This window comes from Aquarana catesbeiana, linkage group LG02, assembly GCF_042186555.1.
Source record: "Aquarana catesbeiana isolate 2022-GZ linkage group LG02, ASM4218655v1, whole genome shotgun sequence".
Lineage (NCBI taxonomy): Eukaryota > Metazoa > Chordata > Amphibia > Anura > Ranidae > Aquarana > Aquarana catesbeiana.
This window is the reverse complement of record NC_133325.1, coordinates 390,923,367-390,945,409: the sequence shown is the minus strand read 5'-3', so window position 1 is coordinate 390,945,409 and position 22,043 is coordinate 390,923,367.

Here is a 22,043-nt window from a genome sequence, read left to right as displayed (position 1 = left end):
TAAAAAATAAAACTTCCAAAGTGCTGTAATGGTGTGAACCTCCTAACTAAAAAGTTGTTGCACTTGAAGTTAATTTGTATTGCAATTATCTGTAGAGGGGTTTCCACCATCCCTGCTAAATTTCATTTGTTATGTGTCCCCCATGAACAATGTGCCTGCCTACAGGGTTCATCTCCCCATCCCTGCACTCAGTGCACTGATGGGCAGCACTGATAGGTGTCACTGATTGGCAGCACTGATGGGCACTGATTGGCACTGATAGGCAGCACTGATTGGCATTGATAGGCTGCACTGATTGGCAGCACTGATTGGCACTGTTTAGCAGTGTTGATGGGCTGTAATAGGCAGCACTGATGGGCACTGATAGGTGGCACTATAGACGTCACTGATTGGCACTTATAGGCAGCACTGATTGGCATTCATAGGCAGCACTGATTGGCAGCATTGATTGGCACTGTTTAGCAGCGTTGATGGGCTGCAATTGGCAGCACTGATTGGCACTGATAGGTGGCACTAATAGTTGGCACTGATAGGCAGCACTGATGGGCACTGATAGGTAGCACTGATTGGGAATGATGGGCAGCACTGATTGGCACTGATAGCAGCACTGATGGGCACTGATTGGCAGCATTAATTGGCACTGATGGTCAGCACTGATTGGCACTGGTAGCGACACTGATAGGCAGCATTGATGGGCACTGATTGACAGCATTGATGGCTGCACTGATGGCTGCACTGATGGGCACTGATTGGCAGCATTGATTGGCACTGATGGGCAAATATTGATTGGCACTGATAATGGCACTGATGAACACTGATAAGCAGCACTGATGGGCACTGATTGGCAGCTTTGATTGGTACTGATGGGCAGCACTGGTTGGCACTGATAGGCACTGATTGGTAGCATTGATTGGCACTGATGGGCAGCACTTATTGGCACTGATAGTGGCACTGATAGGCAGCATTGATGGGCACTGATTGGCAGCATTGATTGGCACTGATGGGCAGCACTAGTTGGCACTGATAGCGGCACTGATAGGCAGCACTGATAGGCACTGATTGGCAGCACTGGTTGGCAGCACTGATTGCCACTGATAGCGGCACTGATTGCCAGCATTAATTGGCACTGATAGGCAGCACTGATGGCGGCACTGATGGGCACTGATTGGCACTGATGGGCAAATACTGATTGGCACTGATAGCGGCACTGATGGACACTGATGCCAGCATTGATTGGCACTGATAGGCAGCACTGATAGGCAGCACTGATGGGCACTGATTGGCAGCATTGAATGGCACTGATGGGCAGCACTGGTTGGCACTGATAGGCACTGATTGGCAGCATTGATTGTCACTGATGGGCAGCACTTATTGGCACTGATAGCGGCACTTATTCCAGCACTGATGGGCTGTGATTGGCACTGATAGCGGCACTGATGGGCACTGATTGGCAGCATTGATTGACACTGATGGGCAGCACTGATTGGCACTGATAGCAACACTGATTTGCACTGATTGGTAGCATTGATTGGCACTGATGGGCAGCACTGATTGGCACTATTAGCGGCACTGATGGGCACTGATAGCGGCACTGATTGGCAGCATTTATTGGCACTGATGGGCAGCACAGATTGGCACTAATAGCGACACTGAATGTGGCACTGATGGGTACTGATTGTGGCACTGATGGGCACTGATTGGCATGGATAGCGGCATTGACAGAGGAGATCGTGAGGAGATTGTGAGGCGAGAGCTGCTCAGTGTGTGAAGCTGTCAGCTAATGTAACTGCATGCAGGGAGAAGATCAGCTGTCACAACTCCGCGGTGATATCGGGGTTGGGCGGTACCCTGGATGGGCAGGACCAAGCAGCTATCAAACACCAGCCAATAATTGGGCTGCTTAAGAAAGGGGGCGGAGCCACATACATGTAGCAGCCTGCCCAGACCCATCCCATTGGCTCGTTTATTTGTTGTCCTTTCGATCCCGCCTACCCCCGACATCACCGCTGAGTTGTGACAGCTGGTCTGTCTCTCTCTGCAAGCCGTTACATTACCTGACAGTTTCACACACTGAGCGACTCTCGCCTCGCAATCTGCTCAGTGTTTCACAGGCAGCGCGGACTACACAATGTCTGGATGTAATATTTCAGAGCAGATCTCAGGAGAGAGCTCCGGGTGATTAGGGTTTGCCCAGGCACACCCGGCACACCCCGTGCACATGCCTATGGTAACCTTACACTATGATTCACCGCCAGCCCCTCTCTTTTAAGAAACCATAACGCACTGTAATTGTTTGTTAAAAACAAAGCCTCTAAATACCTTTTTTAATGTATTTTCAAGCCGGTCACGTGACTCCGGGTCGCTCTAATACTCAGACTTAAGGGCAACAGTGGGAGGGGTCGAGATCAGCTAGGGAGGTCACGTGACTGCCGTGCTGACTGCTCAGCCCCTCCCACTGTAGCCCTTAGTGGAGGAGAGTCAAGTGACGGGCCTGAAGATACATGAAAAAAGGTATTTAGAGGCTTTATTTTTAACAAACACTTACACAATGCATTATTGCTGCTTAAAAGAGAGAGGCTGGCAGTGAATTTTTTAAAACTTTAGATTACTACTAACAGCAGCAGGAGGGGGGCAGAGACAGCTCACACAGACACAGGTGCTGACAGGCAGGGAGGGAGGATGAGAGGAGGACAGAGGAGGCACGTAAACTGACCACGGTGTCAAGGGTTAGTTTACAAAGGGGAGGGCAGAACCAGGCAGGATCAGCCAGGTCTTTTACAGCTTCCAGAAGGACAGGTTAGACAGCACAAGCACCGCGCTGTTTAACCTGCTATAAGAGAACAGGATCTTTTTTTTTTTTTTTTTTTTTTTAGGGTTACAACCACTTTACGTGTGAAAGTGTCTTCTTTCATCCATGTGTCTATTTACAAGTTCCTAATCGATTAATTGACACCCTTTGACATTGACAATTCTAGAAATATAATAAAGTTAAACTAAGACAAAAACAAAAAGGAATCTACAAACAACATTGTTAAACACCCAACAGTGTGCAAGTAAACATATATTTTCTCCATCCAGCTCTTTTTTTCCAGGTATGATTGCTACTCTCTCTACCTTGTACTATGTTCTCTACACCTTTCCTTTTCACAAAAGCGTCCTCTCTATAAATTCTCATTTCATTATCCCTCTTCTCCACCCACAGCTTATACATATCACCTTTATGCCTGCCCTCTCCCTATTACTATATTCATCATACCTTGCTAATTCTAAACCTCGGGGACATGTGTATGTATACAAATTTTGCTTACATCTTTCTTCCCTCACTCTCCTGCTTCTCTTAACTTTGGGGGACATTTTATTTAATTCTTACCCTATTGATCTTTCACACCCAGAGCCAGCATCTTTCTTTCCCAGCAGCTGCAATCCATACATTCTAATTTCTATTTCCCTGCTTCCAAGAACCAGAGCTCCATTCGTATGTGTCCCCTGGAATGCCTGCTCTGTCTCTAAGGAGCTACAGTCTGTTTGTAGCACTGACCCCTGGGGGGGTTGCTTGGTAATGCATGCTCTCCTGTGCAGCCATGACCCTGTGAACTCTCCAGCCCCTCTGACACTCTAGGTTCAGATATGTTGTGTATACCTTTAAATGACACATGGACACAAAGCAAGTCGTTTCAACTCTCTCTGATTTTTACTTACTCAAGAAGAGAGATTTAAATGAAGGATTAGTCATCCAAGTACTGGTTACAGCCAAGACTAGGTTGAAATAATGCTTGCAGCAATAACATTTAGTAATGACAAGTGAATGATAACAACATACACAATCACAATTGGATACCTTGAGAAAGCTATTGGTGGAAATAAGGCAATGTTTCTGCTTTAAAGAAGAACCCTGGGTCGGCCTATAATACCTTTAATCCTAATGAGAGATAACGTACTATAGTTACCAGTAAAGTGTCCCCTTCAAGAGCAATAAACAATAACGTCCTAAAAGCAAGGCCTTGCACTGTCTTCACTGGCAAGTTGGAGCTTATAGAACAAGAATTCCTTAAAGCGGAGTTCCAACTGTCAAGACAATTTTTTTTGGATGAATATCTTCATTTTAAAAGACTTATTACTATCACTCACGTTTCTCTTTTTAATCGCCGCCCGATTGCCGATTTAATTGAGCAAGATATGTTATATTCCTTGTTCATGGCACTTTCCATCTTGCTTGTGGGAATGTGAAGCCCACAAGCACTATCTTCCAGGGTTTGGTGCAGCTGAGCGACCAGCATGCACCTCCCGTTCTCGCGCATGCGCAGTATTTAAGGTGCAGCACTGTACACTTCTGACGTTGCCATCACAATGGGCATCAGCCTTTGAAGTGCATTGTGATGGCAACGAAGCCCTCGGCGCTGCCCACTGACTCCTGGGAAATGATGACAAGCATCTCCCAGGAGCACTAGCGAGCACGGGCGCCGAGGGAAATTACATCAGGCGCTAGGGATAGGAAGAGGCAGATTCCAAGGCACCCCTTAGCAACAGACATCAAAACGTGAGTAAAAATTTTTTTTTTTCCAAATTTTGTTTATTGGGTTTAATGAAAAGTTAATTTTATGGGTGGAACTCCGCTTTAATGTAGAAAAGTAATGATGAACAGGGCAAGATAGCTGGTTCTGCCTTATAGCAATCCTATATGTCATCCAAGGGAATGTTGTCTGTGCACAGGGTTCAGAGTGTAGTACTTATGAAAGGCAATGGGATCTTTGGGCAAAGGCTTCCTTCCAGAGGAATGACCAAACGATCCTTCTTGCTGTAGATGGGCAGAGATGGCGATCAGTCTGCTGACTCAGTGAACTGGCCAGTTTAGTGGTGTTCAGCACTGCTGCATGGTGTCCTCAAGCAGGCAACGTCTGGACTCTCTGGGGTTGGAGCTGTAGGCTGTGTATTGCATGGTAGGCCGCGATCTCCTTACAAAGCTGCTAGATGCTGCTCACACGATGGGATCCAGGAAGCAAGAGAGCATGGGCCTCAGCAGATCCCTTTATGGTCTCTCCCACAATTCTCCTGTGGAGAGCATGGCTTGCTGGGAGATGTAGTCCATCGTCAGTTCTGAATTCAGCAATGCCTATTCAGAAGACTACAGCTCCTACAATGCTTTCCTCTGGGCTCAGAAATGTGATGTCAGTGATCCGAGCCCAACACTAGGGGGACACAGGAGCAAGCTGGAACAATAGGAGGCAAGTCTGCAAAGTTAGATAACTGTAGTCCGCTCCCGGCTACATGTTCATGACCTCTTCATCTTTAACTTCATTATCCTTCTTGCCATTACAGAAACCTGGCTGCAGGAGTCTGACTCTGCCTTACAGCTGCTGTCTCCCATGAGGGCTACCACTGGAATATCTCACCAAACCCCAATGGAGAAGAGAAGAAATCCTTAAATCCCCCAAAAAACCCTTTCCAAGTCCTTTCCCCACCTTCCTCTATATTCCTCTCCTCTTTTAAATCTCACTGTATTCATCTTTTTTCTACAGTTCCTCTGGGGATTGCTATGATTTATCAACCTCTTGAACTGATGTCAATCTTCTTTGACAACTTCTGTGCCTGTCTACCCTACTCTCTCCTCTCAAATATCCACTACCATTCTTAGTTTAACATCCCTGTTAATGATAATACCACTGTTACCACTGATTTTCTCAACCTAACTTCATCTTTTGACCTATCACAATGGACACACACTCCTCACACTGATGGCAACACCCACAATCTTGTATTTTCTTGCCTCTGCACTCCCTGCAAGCTTTTCAACACCCCCTTTCCTTTCTCTGATCACAATTTTATCAGTGCTCTCCCTGTCTTCAACCTCTTATCCCTCCAAACATCAAATAGTTACCCATATAAAACTTTTGCTACTCCAACCTTTCTATTCTGTCTTCCCCTATAGACATCCTCCATGACAAAATCTCTCTCCGGTCCTGCTCTGACATGGCCACTTCTATCTACAACCTATTATTCTCATCCTTCCTGGGCACACTTGTTCTCTTCACTACACAAAGAATTAGGCCCTGACTGCTACAGAGTTGGCAAACAGGTGACACCAGAAGTCTCAAAAGACATAGCCATGTTTTTGAGCAAATATGGTATAAAACTAAATCCCTTCTAAAATATAATTCCTCTTTTTGGTGCTGCCAAAAATACTTATTAAATCATCCACATTACCACCCTCTCTCTCTCCCTCTCATCCAATCCTCACCAACTCTTTTCTACCTTTAACTCACTACTATGTCCCACACCGCTCCCAACCAACTAACTCATTCACTGTCCAGGACATTGCCTGTCATTGAAATAACATGATAGATGCCACTTGTGAAGAAATTGACACTGTCCAGACATCTCCTACACTTAAAATATCATGTCCACCACCACATTCAATACTTTCCTCTTTTGGAAACAAAAGAAAATGGAAGGCACGCACACTTAATGCATTACCAAAAACATTTTATTGAATGTTAAAATCAATAAAAAGTGGGTACTCACAGGATGGCAACTCTCAATGAGCATTACAACCACACAATGATGAATGGTGTGGACACAACAAAGGGTAAGGCTGACGCATTTCTGGGGCACAACCCCTTCCTCAGAGCTGAGCTTTCCTCTTTTGACCCTGTTACTTCAGAGGAGGTTGCTAAACTCTGCTCTAAAGAGGGGACACAAACGAAGGAGAAAAAATTCTGCTCACCCCTGGTATTGAAAAAGAAAAAAGAGAAAAGTTCCCCCAAGGTGGGGTTTTTTGGCAGCAAAGTAGAAGTATTGAGTCAAAAGTGTATAAAATTGAAAAAGCGTATTTTACAAAAATCGCATATCATGAAGGTTAAAAAATTAGCTCCAGTAGGAAGTACTTTAAACTTATAAAATCAGACATACATTATACAGACAAATTTCCATAATCACATTGAACAAAAATGTCAACAGGAAAATAAAACTGATGCGTTTCAACCCATATAACTAGGGGTCTTCTTCAGAGGGTCAGTCTGTTGAGAGATATGTGGTATAAGTACACATGTGACAGAGTACTTACATACAATGAAAGTGATATGCAGTGCATACATATAATATAATTACCCAACAATGTATGTCCAGCAGGAAAAGGAAACTTCCCACATGGAGATCCCTTTAAAAGCTGCTCACTCTCTCACCCCAAGGGGTCTCAAAGCACCTCCACCGACACCGCAACCAAAAAACGGGGCAGTAGTCCAAAGATGTGGCTTACGAGAAGTCACACTAAGGGATCACCCCCCGTCGGGCCAGACGATCGATCGGGGAGCAAACCACACCTGCAGCGGAAATCCAAAAATAGACTAAGCAATACACCCCTAATATATAAGAAAAAAATAATAATAAAGATTATTTGGAAAGATATATTTGTCCAAATAGATGGTCAAATAACCAGCAACGAGGCACCATTCTCCCTGCATTCCACATATGCAGTTGGCGGCCTCTAAGTACTTGACAACTATATTTTTGCCAAAAAACAATAAATAAGTAAGAAGAATTATTTGGACAAAATAATTTGAGAAAAAAGATTAGTTGAAGTAATTGGATGAAGTAGTTGGTCAGAGGGTCAGAATGGTACACGTCAGCTCAATTAGATAAGATGATTGTGATAGGGTGAAAAAAGTTCAGTGAAAAATAAAAAAATAATTGTGTATACATAGTATTGGGAGAGTGGCCCAGAGGGTGAAAAAGGATGCATGTATACAAAACCGCACATAATGAGGGACTAGTGCAACACAGGGGTGCAAAAAAACAAAAAATGTGTGACTAGAAGAGGGAAAAGATGCCCACAATAAGACCAAATATAGGGAAGACAGAATAAACTCAAATATACCTTAGCAGGTGTTGGAGCCCATATGAAACTGCGCCAAGTCGCCCTGTATGATCAGACTATATGTGGATCAATGTCCAATCCGAGTCGACAAGTCTGAAATATATACATATAACAAAATAGTATTAAAAGTAACTAAACATAGACAAATAGTAAATTTATTATGAAGTCATAAGTATAAAGGCAGAGATGGCGCAAGAACATACTGCTCAGGTGTGTACTTACGGTGCAGGAGCTGCATAAATTTCTGACCCACCAAGCAGGAAAGCTACAGATCCAAGATCATTCACATGTATATATACTTACTAAGGGCATGTCCTAATCAAGGTGGAACCACTGCAGGTGCGTGTCCCCCCCCAGGCCGACCAAACAGGCCGTCGTAGGGGGCATGGCCGCCATTCAGGCAGCCTCGTGTGGCTTTCCCGGCATTCGGGACGGGCCTTCGGCCCCGAAATGACATCATTCTCGTCGTAACTACGTCGTAACTGCCTATGTCACGACGCACGCGCGGGGCCCTGTGCATGCGTAGTGACGGGAACGTCCGAGAATGGTCCGGAACGCCGCCGGCAAGGAGGAAAAATCCCCAATGCGGCAGCCGGTACCAGCCCGGGTGCCCGATGGGGAAAAAAGGGGAGGAACAGCTGGATGGTAATTGGTTCCTCCCCCCCTTGCCGGGAAGGCACATCCGAGGAAAACCCCGATCCAGAGGCAGCGGCAGCAAGTATGCCGGACTCCCGAGGGGAGAACAAGAGGGCTAAAAAAAGATGCATAGTAACCATTTACATTTGCTTGCAGAAAAAGGGAATATATAGAAACAAATGGTACATGACATGCATGGGTATATTCTCCTAGGCTAATTTGAATTACATAGTGATACTGCTCAGGCATCACATACAATATACATATACTTGAGACATCAGTACACGTAAGGAACACTAATCACATACACTGATAAATCTGCAAAATCACAGCAAGATGAATGAAATAAAGTAAGGCAAGATGGAAACAGAATCAAATCATCCAAAAAAGGGAATATAAAATATAAAAACGAGAAATGACCGAAAGAGCTTTTGTATTAAGAGGAATGTTCCAAGGACATTTATTGAGTTTTCCCCGAAACAAAGCCCTTTATAAATGGGGCAAATGAGATGGCCTCATTTAGTCCTGGAAAAGAGGTGGCATCTAGCTTGAATATCCACCTCTGTTCGTATTGCAACAAAGTTTTGTTCCAATCACCGCCTCGATCCGGTATGTGAATCCGATCGAGTGCGGTGAAGGATACTTTGGGCATCTTGTAATTGTGCACTGCCACCACATGTCGCCCAAGTGGTAGATAGTGATTACCAATTTGCATATGATAAATGTGTTTGGATATACGACAGTATAGTTTTGTCTTCCCGACATAGTATGCTCTCTGCATTCGCATGACATGAGGTACACCACTCCTCGTGTCTGGCAGTTGGTAAAATGCGCGGGCTTAAACAATACTCCATTCGGAAGACGGAATGTTTTTTCCCGTCTTATGTATTGACAGAAAGAGCAATGCCCACAAGGGAACGATCCAAAGATTGAACAGTGTTTCAATCTTTTCTGTTCGTCCTTGAACTCGCTTTGGACCAATTTGTCCTTTAACGAGGTGGCCCGTCTAAAGGTGATAGAGGGGCTATTTGAAATGAAACCACTGACTTTCGGATCGTCCTTGAGTATGGGCCAATGTTTTTGAATGATGTTCCTAATCGTATAAAAAAGACCCCTAGTTATATGGGTTGAAACGCATCAGGTTTATTTTCCTGTTATTGACATTTTTGTCCAATGTTATTAAGGAAATTTGTCTGTATAATGTATGTCTGATTTTATAAGTTTAAAGTACTTCCTACTGGAGCTCATTTTTTAACCTTCATGATATGCGATTTTTGTAAAATCAACTTTTTCAATTTTATACACTTTTGACTCAATACTTGTACTTTGCTGCCAAAAAACCCCACCTTGGGAGTACTTTTCTCTTTTTCCGTTAAACTCTGCTCTGACACCCATCTTACCACCTGGCTCCTGGACTTAATTGCCTTACAACTACACCGGTTACCCTCTTGCTCTAGTTTGCACTCTCTAACCCACATCTTCAATACCCCCCACCTCTATTGACATCTTCCCCTCCCCTCTAAAATAAGCACCAGTCACTCTCATACTTTAAACGTCCTCTCTGGATCCAAAAAGTCTGAACAACTTAATAGCCATCTGCTTACCACATTCTTGAAGGTTAGGTTTACAAACATCTGAACTGCTACTTCATCGACAGCAACCTTTTCTACCCATTACAGTCTGGCTCTCACCCACAATGCTTAATAGAAACTACCCTTCTAAACCCCACTAATTACTTATTGGCTGTAAAAACCAAAGGCCACTACACCATACTCATACTATTAGACCTGTCTGCTGCATTTGATACGGTTGATCCCTTGTTCCTCTTCAGAAAACTTTACTTGGCTTCTAAGACTCTGCTCTTTTCTGGTCCCCCTCCTACCTAGGTTAGTGCCCCTACAGTGTGACCTCCAGCTCAGTCTCCTCTACTTCCTCTTTCCATAGGGTTCCCCCAAGGCGCTGACCTTGGACACCTTCTTTATCTACATGTTCTCCCTTGGTCAGTTGACTGCTTTCCAGTGCTACCAATACCATCTCTAAGCTCATGACATCCAAATCTGTCTACTTCTCAGCTCATCACTTCAGTCTCCTTGTGCGATACTAATAGTTCTGATTCCTGATTTGGTACTATGCTGCTCTGCTGGCCCTGGCCTCAGTTTGTGCTCTGACCCTCTGTCTCCTGATCTGGTATCCCCTACCTGTCTGTGTCTGCCCTTGGCAAAGGCATCAATCTATTTCCTGTGACCTGCTTGGATATTACCGAGTTCCTGCACTCACAGAGATTCTGCTTCATGATCTTCAATCCTCTGCCGTTCTTGTGTTATCTGCATAACTCATTTCTGAGAGATTTTCCTGACTCTAAAAGATGATGAAGAAGGAGAGGTACAGCACACAGCTGGCATCACATACCTGGTAGAAGAGCCTGATTGGATGAGCAAGGCCTCCCTTACACCTCTGACTCGGGGCCTCTCATAGTGTGGACAGAAGGCGCCAGAGTGCAGAGTCGCACGAGTGCCAAGAAGTCTTTGACTGCAGCAGGGCGGATGTCCTTGTAGGGTTGGTGAAGTCGCTGGAAGGTTTCAGCAGGAAGACTGACAGGCAGGCAGCTGGTGCAGGTGACAGCAACAGAGTAGCAAGGTCAGGCAGGCTGGGTCATACACGGCTAGGAGAATCGGATGCAGAGTACAGGCAAGAATGTAGTCAGGAGGCAAGCCAGGCCACAAACCGGATTAGCAGAACAGGAGCCAAGGAGAAGACAGGAGATAAGTCACAGGACAAGCCGAGGTCAGTGTAGGTGGAGTTCAAGGAATGGTCAAGACAAGCCGGGTAGGTAACAGGAATCAAGATACAGGTTCACAGGAAACATGATGCACAGAAGCTGAAGAAGCACTAGAGCTAGGTACTGGTTGAGCCTAAATAGTCTCACTTGGTGCCAGTATCAATCACGGGTGCGCGCAAGCATCGACACGCACAGGGATGCGCGACGGCTTCTGTTTGTGAGCCAGTTCGCGCTTGCGCACTTCTATGCGCCAGAGCCCAATTCCTAAGAGCAACAGGAATGCATGTTCTTCTGCACCTCAGAGTTCTTCTAGGGAGACAAATCTGTCTGCTGGCATGTGCATCCTGACAGCTGGTAATTCAAATGCTTAGCTGTGCATCGTTCCTGTGTACTGTGAGGAGGGGCATGTGTCCCTTTCCTCCAATCAGCTCTTAGGACTCTCCTCACAGTGTGTAACGTGGGATCCCCGACCCATGTTGCTAGAGCTGAAAAAAAATAATTTGATCTATGTGTTTTTAGAATGATCTACTGGACAGATTGCTGCATACTAATGTAGAAGGGTTTGTTTAATCTCTGTGCAGCAACAGAGGCTAGTCACTCCATTGGGTATATGTAAGGTTTTACAACCACCTACCTGCTTAGGTGATATTATAGGCTGTATATGCAGAACAAATTATAGTCAATAGAGAGCACAGGCCAAAACCTGGAAACAGTGGCTCCAGTCGAGAAAGTGGGATGCCAATAAAAGGTGGTCTTAATATTGTGCATGCAAAACTTGAAGCTGCCAAAGCAAAATGCATTATGTACTATACATATCTTTATTGTCCATAACCATGTTCTACAGTATTTCCTATAACAGTATCCTATTGTTAAACTATAATGATATACCATTTATAAATAGCTTGTTTTTGCATGGTAGTGAGTTGTATCTTGAGGGGTTGCAAGAAATTTACAAATTAAGATGCAAACTGACATTCCCTTCAGCACTGCATTTGTTTAATTAACAAAGCGAGCATGATCACTGTACAAAGAACCTACGTCTAGGAGGCTCTTATCCTATTTTCTTCCACCAGAGTATGCAACTAAGGTCCTATGCTATGATCAGAGGAGATAATCAGGAAAAAAGTGTCAGTTGCTGGTTTAAGAGGAGATTCGACAGCTGTAATATGCGGAAGACTCTTTTTAGCTGGTCTGAGATTTTTTAAGCCACAAGTGTAATCCCCTCTTATGAAACCTAATATTCTATAAAATATACTGTATATTATAATGTGTAGAACTCACCGAACTGACCCAATTTTTCTGTATTTTTATTTGTCAACAAAGCTGGCACACTTGTGGAACTCAAAATCCAGAAAAAAAAACTATAATATTATCTGAGACTCACAGTATTTAGCTAGTCCAACTTCTCTTGTACTCTCCCTTAAAACTGTAGTTGTCTGGGAATCGTTTGTCATGTATTCAATGGTTATTTGGACAAAAAAGATTGTCTATTGGTGCCCACTGGTGGGGTTTACTCTCTCTATCCTAATCACTAATGTCATTGGTGATGAAAGTGGGGGTAGATCCAAAATTTTGAGTTGCCACTAGAAAAGGAATAGAGGAGAAATCTTCCAATAGGGACACTTGTTCCTGTGACAACTGTCCAAGAGGGCATTTCTCTCACATTGGAAGGATATCTTATAAAGGACAGGAAGTAAAGGAAAATCTCCCTAATGAGAATGAGATGGCAAAAAAAAAAGACCACAGTTACCTTCCCCTACTTTTTTTAAAATAAAAAAAAGTTTTAACTTTGGATGTACTTTAACCACTTAAGGACCGGAAGGATTTGCCCTCTTAATGACCAGGCCATTTTTTGCGATACAGCACTGTGTAGCTTTAACTGACAATTGCGCGGGCGTGCAACGCTGTACCCAAACAAAATTGACGTTCTTTTTTCCCCACAAATAGAGCTTTTTTTTGGTGGTATTTGGTCATCTCTGCGGTTTTTATTTTTTGCGTTATAAACAAACAAAGTGACAATTTTGAAAAAAAAACAACTTTTTAAAAACTTTTTGCTATATTAAATATCCAAAAAAAATATAAAAAACAAATGTATTCATCAGTTTAGGCCAATATATATTCTTCTACATATTTTTGGTAAAACAAAAACACAATAGGTGTATATTGATTGGTTTGCGCAAAAGTTATTGCGTCTACAAACTATGGGATAGTTTTGGGGACTTTTTTTGTTTTTTCTATTGCTTCTACTGGTTATGGCAGCGATCTGCGATTCTTAGAAGGACTGCAACAAACCTGACCCCAAATGACACTTTTTGGGGACCAATGACATTATTACATTGATCAGTGCTATAAAAATGCACTGATCAATGTAAAAATGACACTGGCAGGGAAGGGGTTAACATTAGGGGGCTATCAAGGGGTTAAGTGTGTTCTCTCAGCATGTTCTAACTGTAGGGGGGATGGGCTACCTGGGACATGACAGAGATCACTGTTCCCGATCACTGGGAACAAAAGATCCCTGACATGTCCCCTGTCAGAATAGGGATCCGCCTTGTTTACAAAGGCAGATCCCCACTCTGCCTCTGTATTACGCGATCACAGGCCGTGGTGGACGACCCATGGGCACGCTCCCGCAGCATACAGCATGCAGCGGTGGTGCACGACCACCTGCAACTGCGCTTGCGTGAGCCAACGTACAATGACAGCGGTTTGGCAGTAGAGCAGTACAACAGTACAACTGTGGCGGATGGTCGTGAAGTTGTTAAAGTGATATACGCACACTGTTTCATTTACATTGCCCCTTCTATTTCTGTATATGGATGATGGCACTGGTATTATTCTTTCAATCAATCGAAGTTTTATTGTGCCAATTGTAATACATCACAGGTTACATAAAAAAAGAAAAAGAAAAATAATTTTTATATCAGTAGGTATGCAAACTACAAATAAAGGGAATAAAACCATGGCACAATGTAAAATTCAATGACATACCTTATAGAAAGGAAAAAAAATTGTTCCGGCATTGATGTCATATCACTATATACCCATAATCTAAACCTTAGGTGTTTTTCATAGGATTATACTTTCACAAAAGGCATTGGATGGTAAGTTAATACCAGATAACACATAGAAAACTATAAAAACAATAGCAACCATCCATGTTGAGTAGGCAGGGTCTAACCCGCCAACCCAACACAGAAGAACAGAAGGACAATGGGCCAAAGAATGATCATGGTTGCCCTCATCTTACCCGCTCTTAAAGAAACTTCCCCTCTATGGTCAGATAGTGCATATGGAAGTTGTACTTAGATAAATAAATGTTAACAACAGTAAAAGTTGTCCTGTCTCCAGCCCTAGATGTCAATGTCATACTTTTCCACATTCATACCTTTTATGCTTGTAGCAGCCGATGTAAGACCAGTTGCGAGGGTGCCAACCTCGGAGTTTCCAACCAGGCTTGCCATATGGAATAACATTTACGATTCGTATTTCTATGCTAATATGTCAACTGCTCCCTGACCAGGATGTAATTGACTTGTTCTACTCATTGTTTCTTAGTGGAAACACGTGGAGAAAGCCAAAACCTGGCCACTAGCTTTCGAGCTATATATAGTAGTCTGAGCACTGCTATATTGATGGGGGGTATATATTTCTTCGTCAACAGCTCCTAAGACATAGATTAAAGGATCCAATGGGACCCCAACCTGGTAAACTGTAGAGATGGCTTCAGTTATTTCACCCCAATAGTGATGCAATTTGGGACAGCACCAGATTAAGTGAATTAGAGAGCCATCCTCCCTATTACATTTGGGGCATAAAGAGGAATCTCTCCTTCCCCAGCGATGCAATTGGATGGGTGTTCAGTAAGCCCTGTGTAATAAGAATAAATGAGATAACCTGTGTGACTGTGAGACCGATGTAATCACATCTCCCAGATTTCATAATTTATCTCCCCTTAGTGTCCATCCCCTCCTACACGGTAAATTTGCTGGGTCTTGTATGGATGATAGTAGGCTTGAATAGATATGAGATATCAGGCCCTTTTTCTCTTGTTTGTAAAAGATGTCTCTCAGCAAGGGATGACTCGAAAGTGAAAGTGTGGATGTACGACCCTGGGCCTGGATTGCACTGGTATTATTCTAATTAATGAAACAATACTCTTTTCCTAATCGATATACAGCTATCACATGACCCAGCTCTTTTCCCAGCCTGTCTGCAGGGAAACATAAGCAGGAGGAGTATGTATTCCTCTGCTGCTGGTCACATGCTCAAAATACAAAAACAGCCTTTTGAATACAGAGTAAAAATAATATAAATAATATCAATAAACTATTAAAGTGGCATACAAATATATATTTGAAATGAAATCTTTATTATTTTTTGCAAATAACATGGTGTGGGTGTCAGGCCCCTCCAGCTTCTGTCTTAGAATAAGAGGGAGGTGAATCAAGATGTAATATCCCATCCCCATTGTGTTCAGCTGGTTAGTGGGCATAGAGGAGGAGGGAGGGAGTGGACTGTCATTTATCACTCACATGTGTAATTCTACAGTCAGATGGGTTGCTCAGCTGTGATAGGGAGGAAATGCTCAGCATAAAAACTCATTGAAAACTGAGCATGTGCAGAGTTGCCTCAACAGCTGCAAAACCCCTAGCTGAATTGAGGACATGAACAGAAGATGGAGATAGAGAGCAGCAGGATCAACCAGGTTTTTTCCAGTATAGAGAAAACAAATCTGAATCAAATCGACTGAGTGAGTATGAACAGCATGTAATACAGCATTTATTCATAGTGATTTATGTAGATATAATGATACTTTCAATATTACTTATATACATAACATACATTAAATATAAAATGGGCCTTTAATATATATATGCCATATTCAGACTCCAAAAAAATCCTATATATTGGAATTACAGTAAATAATATTTGTACATTTATATATTTGTGTGCGTATATATATATATATATATATATATATATATATATATATATATATATATTTATGGTCGTGGCCCTAAGACCGAGACAAATGTGGATCACATAAACACGCGACAAGACTCACAACATAAATAGACCTGAGGTGTGGCTTTTGGTCGTCTGGTAGGTATGGCAAGAAAAGGGGCCATACCCAAGATAAGTAATGGATGATTGTGGAGGAGAATTTGCTGAGAAGTGCTGTAAAAAGGGGAATGGGAGGGAGGGTATCGTTCACTGAAACTGACAAAGAGGAAGGGGAAGTGGTCAGCTTAAATACCCTCTGGGCTCCTCCCATAAATTCAGGCCAGCACACTGGCCTTCTAACTTATGGTCGTGGCCCTAAGACCGAGACAAATGTGGATCACATAAACACGCGACAAGACTCACAACATAAATAGACCTGAGGTGTGGCTTTTGGTCGTCTGGTAGGTATGGCAAGAAAAGGGGCCAAAAATAACCAGGTAGGGAAGTATCTTTATTGCCTCTTACCTCATTGAGCGAGCTTGGAGAAGGCAAGGGCCATTTCCACTTGAGGGTTTGGAATGTACCTGGCGAAGCAGGTGGACTTCCATCGACCTAGCTTTTTGATCACATGGTCCGGTACTCCATGCTGAGATGCAGCTGAGGCTGCGCCGATCCGGAAGGAATGTCCAGAATATCGTCCGGGGTCTAGGCCTAAGTTGACCAGTAGGACCCTAACATCAGTAATGGGCTGGAGACTGACTGGCTGGGTAGGTGAGAGAGCAGGCGGTCAAGGATCATTACTGGGCACCAGGCGTTGCTGGTCCGAAAGAAGTGGATATCCACTCCGGGTCCGGTTTGTTGCGTTTTGGAGACCGTAAGATGAAGGACATAACTGTTTGGGAAGCGAGTTAGGAGGTGTCTGTACAGGATCTGACTGCTGGTGCTACCAGATGTGAACTCGCTAGGCCGTAGGAAGCCGTAGAAAGCCAGGTAGATGGCCGCCTGGATGACTAGGCTGGGCAAGACTCCAAAGGGGGAACGTGTGAGCATTTCGGACATGCCCCTAAAGATATTGCTCGTGATGGGTAAGCGTTTGCCGTTGGTTGCGGGCTGCTGCTTCTGAATACCACGCAGCAGGGCTTTTACTGTATGGGCTGTGAATACAGATGGCTTTCCGGGATCCTGCAAGGATAGAAAATGCTGAATACCGGCTAGGTACAGCCTGATAGTGTTATGAGCGAGAGCCAGCTGTGTGTGGCAATAAGATACAAAGGCTAAGACGCGAGTGACATCGTCTGCTGTGGTCCTGGGGCAAGCGGCTAGGAACCTACGGTAGACGTTCCAGGCCATGCGATAAGCCTTTAGTGTGTTGCTAGACAGCAAGTGGTTGATGAGCCAGGTGGCATTGGCAAGGTGTGGCTTCAATCCATTGTTAGTTGAGACCAAGGTGGGATAGGAGTGGATGATGTGTCGGCACCGGGTTCCTGCTGGAAGAAGGAGACAAAATTGAAGCGAGATAGTGCATCGGCTGCGGCATTGCACTTGCCGGGGATATGTTCACAGTAAACATTAAATTGGTGATGTAGTGATAATTGCACCAGCCTGCGCAGGAAGGACATGACGGGAAGCGACCTGGATCTACCTTTATTAATGATGTCGGCTGTAGCCTGGTTGTCTGTGGTAAAGAGTACTGTCTGACCTGTCCACGTGTGGCCCCAGACTTGGGCCGCTGCCACGATGGGGTATAGCTCAAACAACGATGAAGATCGAGTGAAACCGGGAATCAGGCAGATTTCTGGGGGCCAGGGACTAGCAAACCAGTGATGGCCAAAAATTGCAGCAAAGCCTGTGGAGGCTGCGGCATCTGTGACTACCTGTGGCGAGTGAGGTGATACTGAGGGAATAAACATGGATATGCCGTTCCAGTTGGTGAGGAACTCGTCCCACATGGCTAAGTCTGCTATTGCTGATGGGTCTAGTCTAAGGACTTGGTCGGGGTCCTGCACTCGGGTGAGAAAGACTAAGAGCCGCGAGATGAATGACCGACCCTGAGGAATAATCCTCAGAGCGAATGTGAGCATTCCTATCAAGGACTGCAGCTGTCTTTTAGTACACTGCTGTGACTGGGTAAACTCGTGGATGACTGACCTAACCCGGGCTAATTTGTCAGAAGGCAGGCTAGCCTGCATGGCCTGTGTATCCAGGATGATGCCTAGGAAGGTGATGGAGCGTGCCGGGCCTTCCACTTTGTGTTCAGCTATAGGCACATTGAGATTGTTGAAGACCACTCTTAGCTTGTCTAGATCTACCGGGGGTATGTCTGGCTGTTCGATAAGCAGAAAATCATCCAGATAATGGATAACCCTGTGACATTGGGCCTGGTGTGACAGAATCCAAGTGAGGGACTGGGCGAAAACGTCAAACAGCCATGGGCTGCTTTTAGACCCAAAGGTCAGCTTGGTGGCAAAATAGTAGGAATCCCTCCATTTCATGCCGTGCCACCGCCAGAGGGATGGCTCAATAGGCAGGAGCTTGAACGCGTCTGCGATGTCCGCTTTGGATAGCCAGGCACCGGTGCCTATCTTAATGATGGCCTGGATGGCCAGATCGACTGATGCGTACTTGAGAGAAAACTCCTCGGAAGGGATCAGGGAATTTAGACTTGGGATATGTGAGAAATGAGGTGCAGACAAGTCGTAAACTAAGCGGAGTTTATTTGTGAACTTGCCCTTGACAAGCCCAATAGGGCTGACTCTCCAGATCTGAAAAGGTGACTGTGAGAAGGGGCCGATGATAAAGCCCTTATCTATCTCCATCTGTAGCAGGGCATCAATAGCCTGAGCATCGGTAGCCGCTGACTGCAGGTTCTTGCACTCGTGAATGGAGTGGGGTAAGGTGATGAGGCCGGTGTGGAATCCTGCCGTGAAGCCATGTAGTAGGAATACGGCCAGTGAAGGGGTAGGGTGTGTGGAGAGGTAAAACCCCAACCACATAACATCCACCCGGCTTAGTCAGGATTTGTTAAGCTGCTTTAGGTGACAAGTGGTCTTTGGGTGTGCCTTGTGGCATGAAGTACAGATGTGCAGAAGGCGGCACTGGCTGAAGGAGCACGCACCTTGGTTAAAGTTGTTGCATATGGTCGCCCCCCCCCCTACTGAAAAGACTGGTCATCCCAACTTGTCTACCTGCTGTTGTTGTGGCTGGCCTGGTGGGCCCCGGCCGAAGCCGGAGGTGGAAGGGAAATTTGAGGGGCGTCTTGTGGCTGCCTCAGAGCACCAATTTGCTGTGTGGGTGGAAGATTGGCAAATTGCACAGAGTGGGGAAGGAAGACCGGCAAAGTGGCGACAAAACAGTTCCGTGTCTGTGACGCTCCAGTCCGTGTTGATCTGGAACTGGGCGAGTCTTGCTGCTGCTTTGGCTGAAAACGAGCGATGGTAGTCATAGAAAGCAAAACCCCCATATTTATAAGCAAGATCTAACACTGCATGGAGGTACAAGTCCAACTCCTCCCTCCTGCTGGGGGTGGCTGAACAAAGGACGTCTCTGTACATCCCGAAGGCCAGGGCAAACTCAGTGGCTGACAGCTTACGACCTAGCCTGGGGTCTTTTGACTTGACAACCACTGTGACGTCCCCCCAGGCGTATGAGGAAAAAGGAAGAAGTACAGGAAAAGGAATGATAGGCGTAGACAGGAGGTGACAGTGTTCTGTTGTGCAGAACTTTGTAGAGTGAGATTTTAGAAAACTCAAAAGAGTGCGAGGCGACTGAGGTGGGCCAGGAGGTGACTGGCCAGATAACCGATAGCTCGGGTGCCTGTCTGTGGTGAACACAAACCTGAAGACCAGAAGCCCAGGGCGTACTGGGATGAAAAGTAGAAGTCTGGTACGGCCTACGTAGGAATGTTGCGGTCTGTAGAAGGTGACGTGTGCTCGGCCTGCTAACGCTTGCACTGCCAGCAAGCCTACTGTTAAGCGACCTTGTCTGCGAGGTGAAGGGTCGCCCTTCGAAAACAGAGTGTCATGTATAGACATATGTGACAGAACTAACGCCTGGAGAGCATACCCAATGATGTATGTGAAGTAACGGTATAGTGACAGGGTGCTGCAGAATGATGTGATAGAAAAACCCGTGAACTACGCACCTGACTGACACTCTAATAGCGAGGTCCTGGTTAGGATCGAAACTCGGTCGACCGGGAACACCTGCAGTAGGGGTGACATAAGTGCAACACGATTTCTAACTCTCTTTTTTTTTTTTTTTTTTATTTGTCCCCCTTGTATGCGACTGGCCCTGGTGAAGATGCAAAGATTTTTTTTTACCTGGGAAATAACGTCCAACCTGGTACAGGATGGAACCTGAACTTGACTGACCTGAGGGAGAAAAGACAGACGGAAAATAATGAGTGGCTCGTATGAATACCACTGGAGACGAGTGACCGATTAAGTGCCACAAAAATGAAGTGTGTCTGTGTAGGTGCCACTGAGTGTGCTTGCAGCGATTGCAAGGACTTTATGCTGAGATGCATGTTTGCAGCGATTGCAAATGGGTATATGCTGAGATGCGTGTTGCAGCTATTGCAAAAATAGGTAAATGCTGAGATGCGTGTTTTGCAGTGATTGCAAGGAGTTTATACTGAGATGCATGTTTTTGCAGCGATTGCAAAATGGGTAAATGCTGAGATGCGTGTTTTGCAGTGATTGCAAGACGTTTATACTGAGATGCATGTTTTTTGCAGCAATTGCAAAAATGGGTAAATGCTGAGATGCGTGTTCTTGCAGTGATTGCAAGGAGTTTATACTGAGATGCATGTTGCAGCGATTGCAAATAGGTATATGCTGAGATGCGTGTTTTTGCAGCGATTGCAAGGAGTTATGATCAGATGCATAGCTTGCAGCGATTGCAAGAAAGGTCACCTACTGATAGGCGAAAAGAAAAAGGATAGCAGAAATTTGTATATGTAGGAAGGAACTGTGAAGTGCCATACGTAACGAATCGTAGATTTGTGATAGGGACTGTTCCGTATTGGTGTGTGGGATACTCGTTACGCGAACCGTTATTCCACTTGTGCGACTAGGTTCGGAGTGGACTGTGATGCATGTAGCTGCTGAGGTGATGTGAATCAGACAGAAAATAAATAAATAATGAATCGTAGGGTATGGCAAGAACCACTACAAATTGGTGTGCGGGATAAGACCGATGCGAACCGTTGTGCCGCCGAGGCGACTAGGCTTGAATCGGACTGTAATTCGTATGACATGAAAGGAATACGAAACAGTCAGTAGAAAATTACATAAACAATGAACCATTTGTGGGGTACAACAGGGACTAATAAGAATCAGTGTGCGGGATGCATCCGATGCGAACCGTTGTGCCGACGATGCGACTAGGGTCGAATCGGATTGTATCAGGTATGCAATATGAATCGGTTTGTAAAGAGATGACTCCGGTACGACGCGGTTGTAAGATGTATGAAGTGAATCCGATACGAATCGGTTGTAGTGTGTATACCACCCCTTACTTCTAAAACTAAACACATACCAATCACCCAGCCCCCCAGGCTAATCAAGGTGCAGACAAGGCCCCAGGTGGGTCCAATTAACACCTCAATCAGACACAGAACCCATGCAAACAATACATGCTGACCTCCAAATGGATGAGACGGCAACCCCATAGACAGTGAATCCTATGAGAAAATGAAGCCTGTATCGAGTGATATCGGAGAACAACCGACAATGGCTCAGAGGCTTGGATCTACAAACGAATCATATGTTTGTGGATGGGATGACAAGCAAGGCAGAGGGAGCCTGTAAT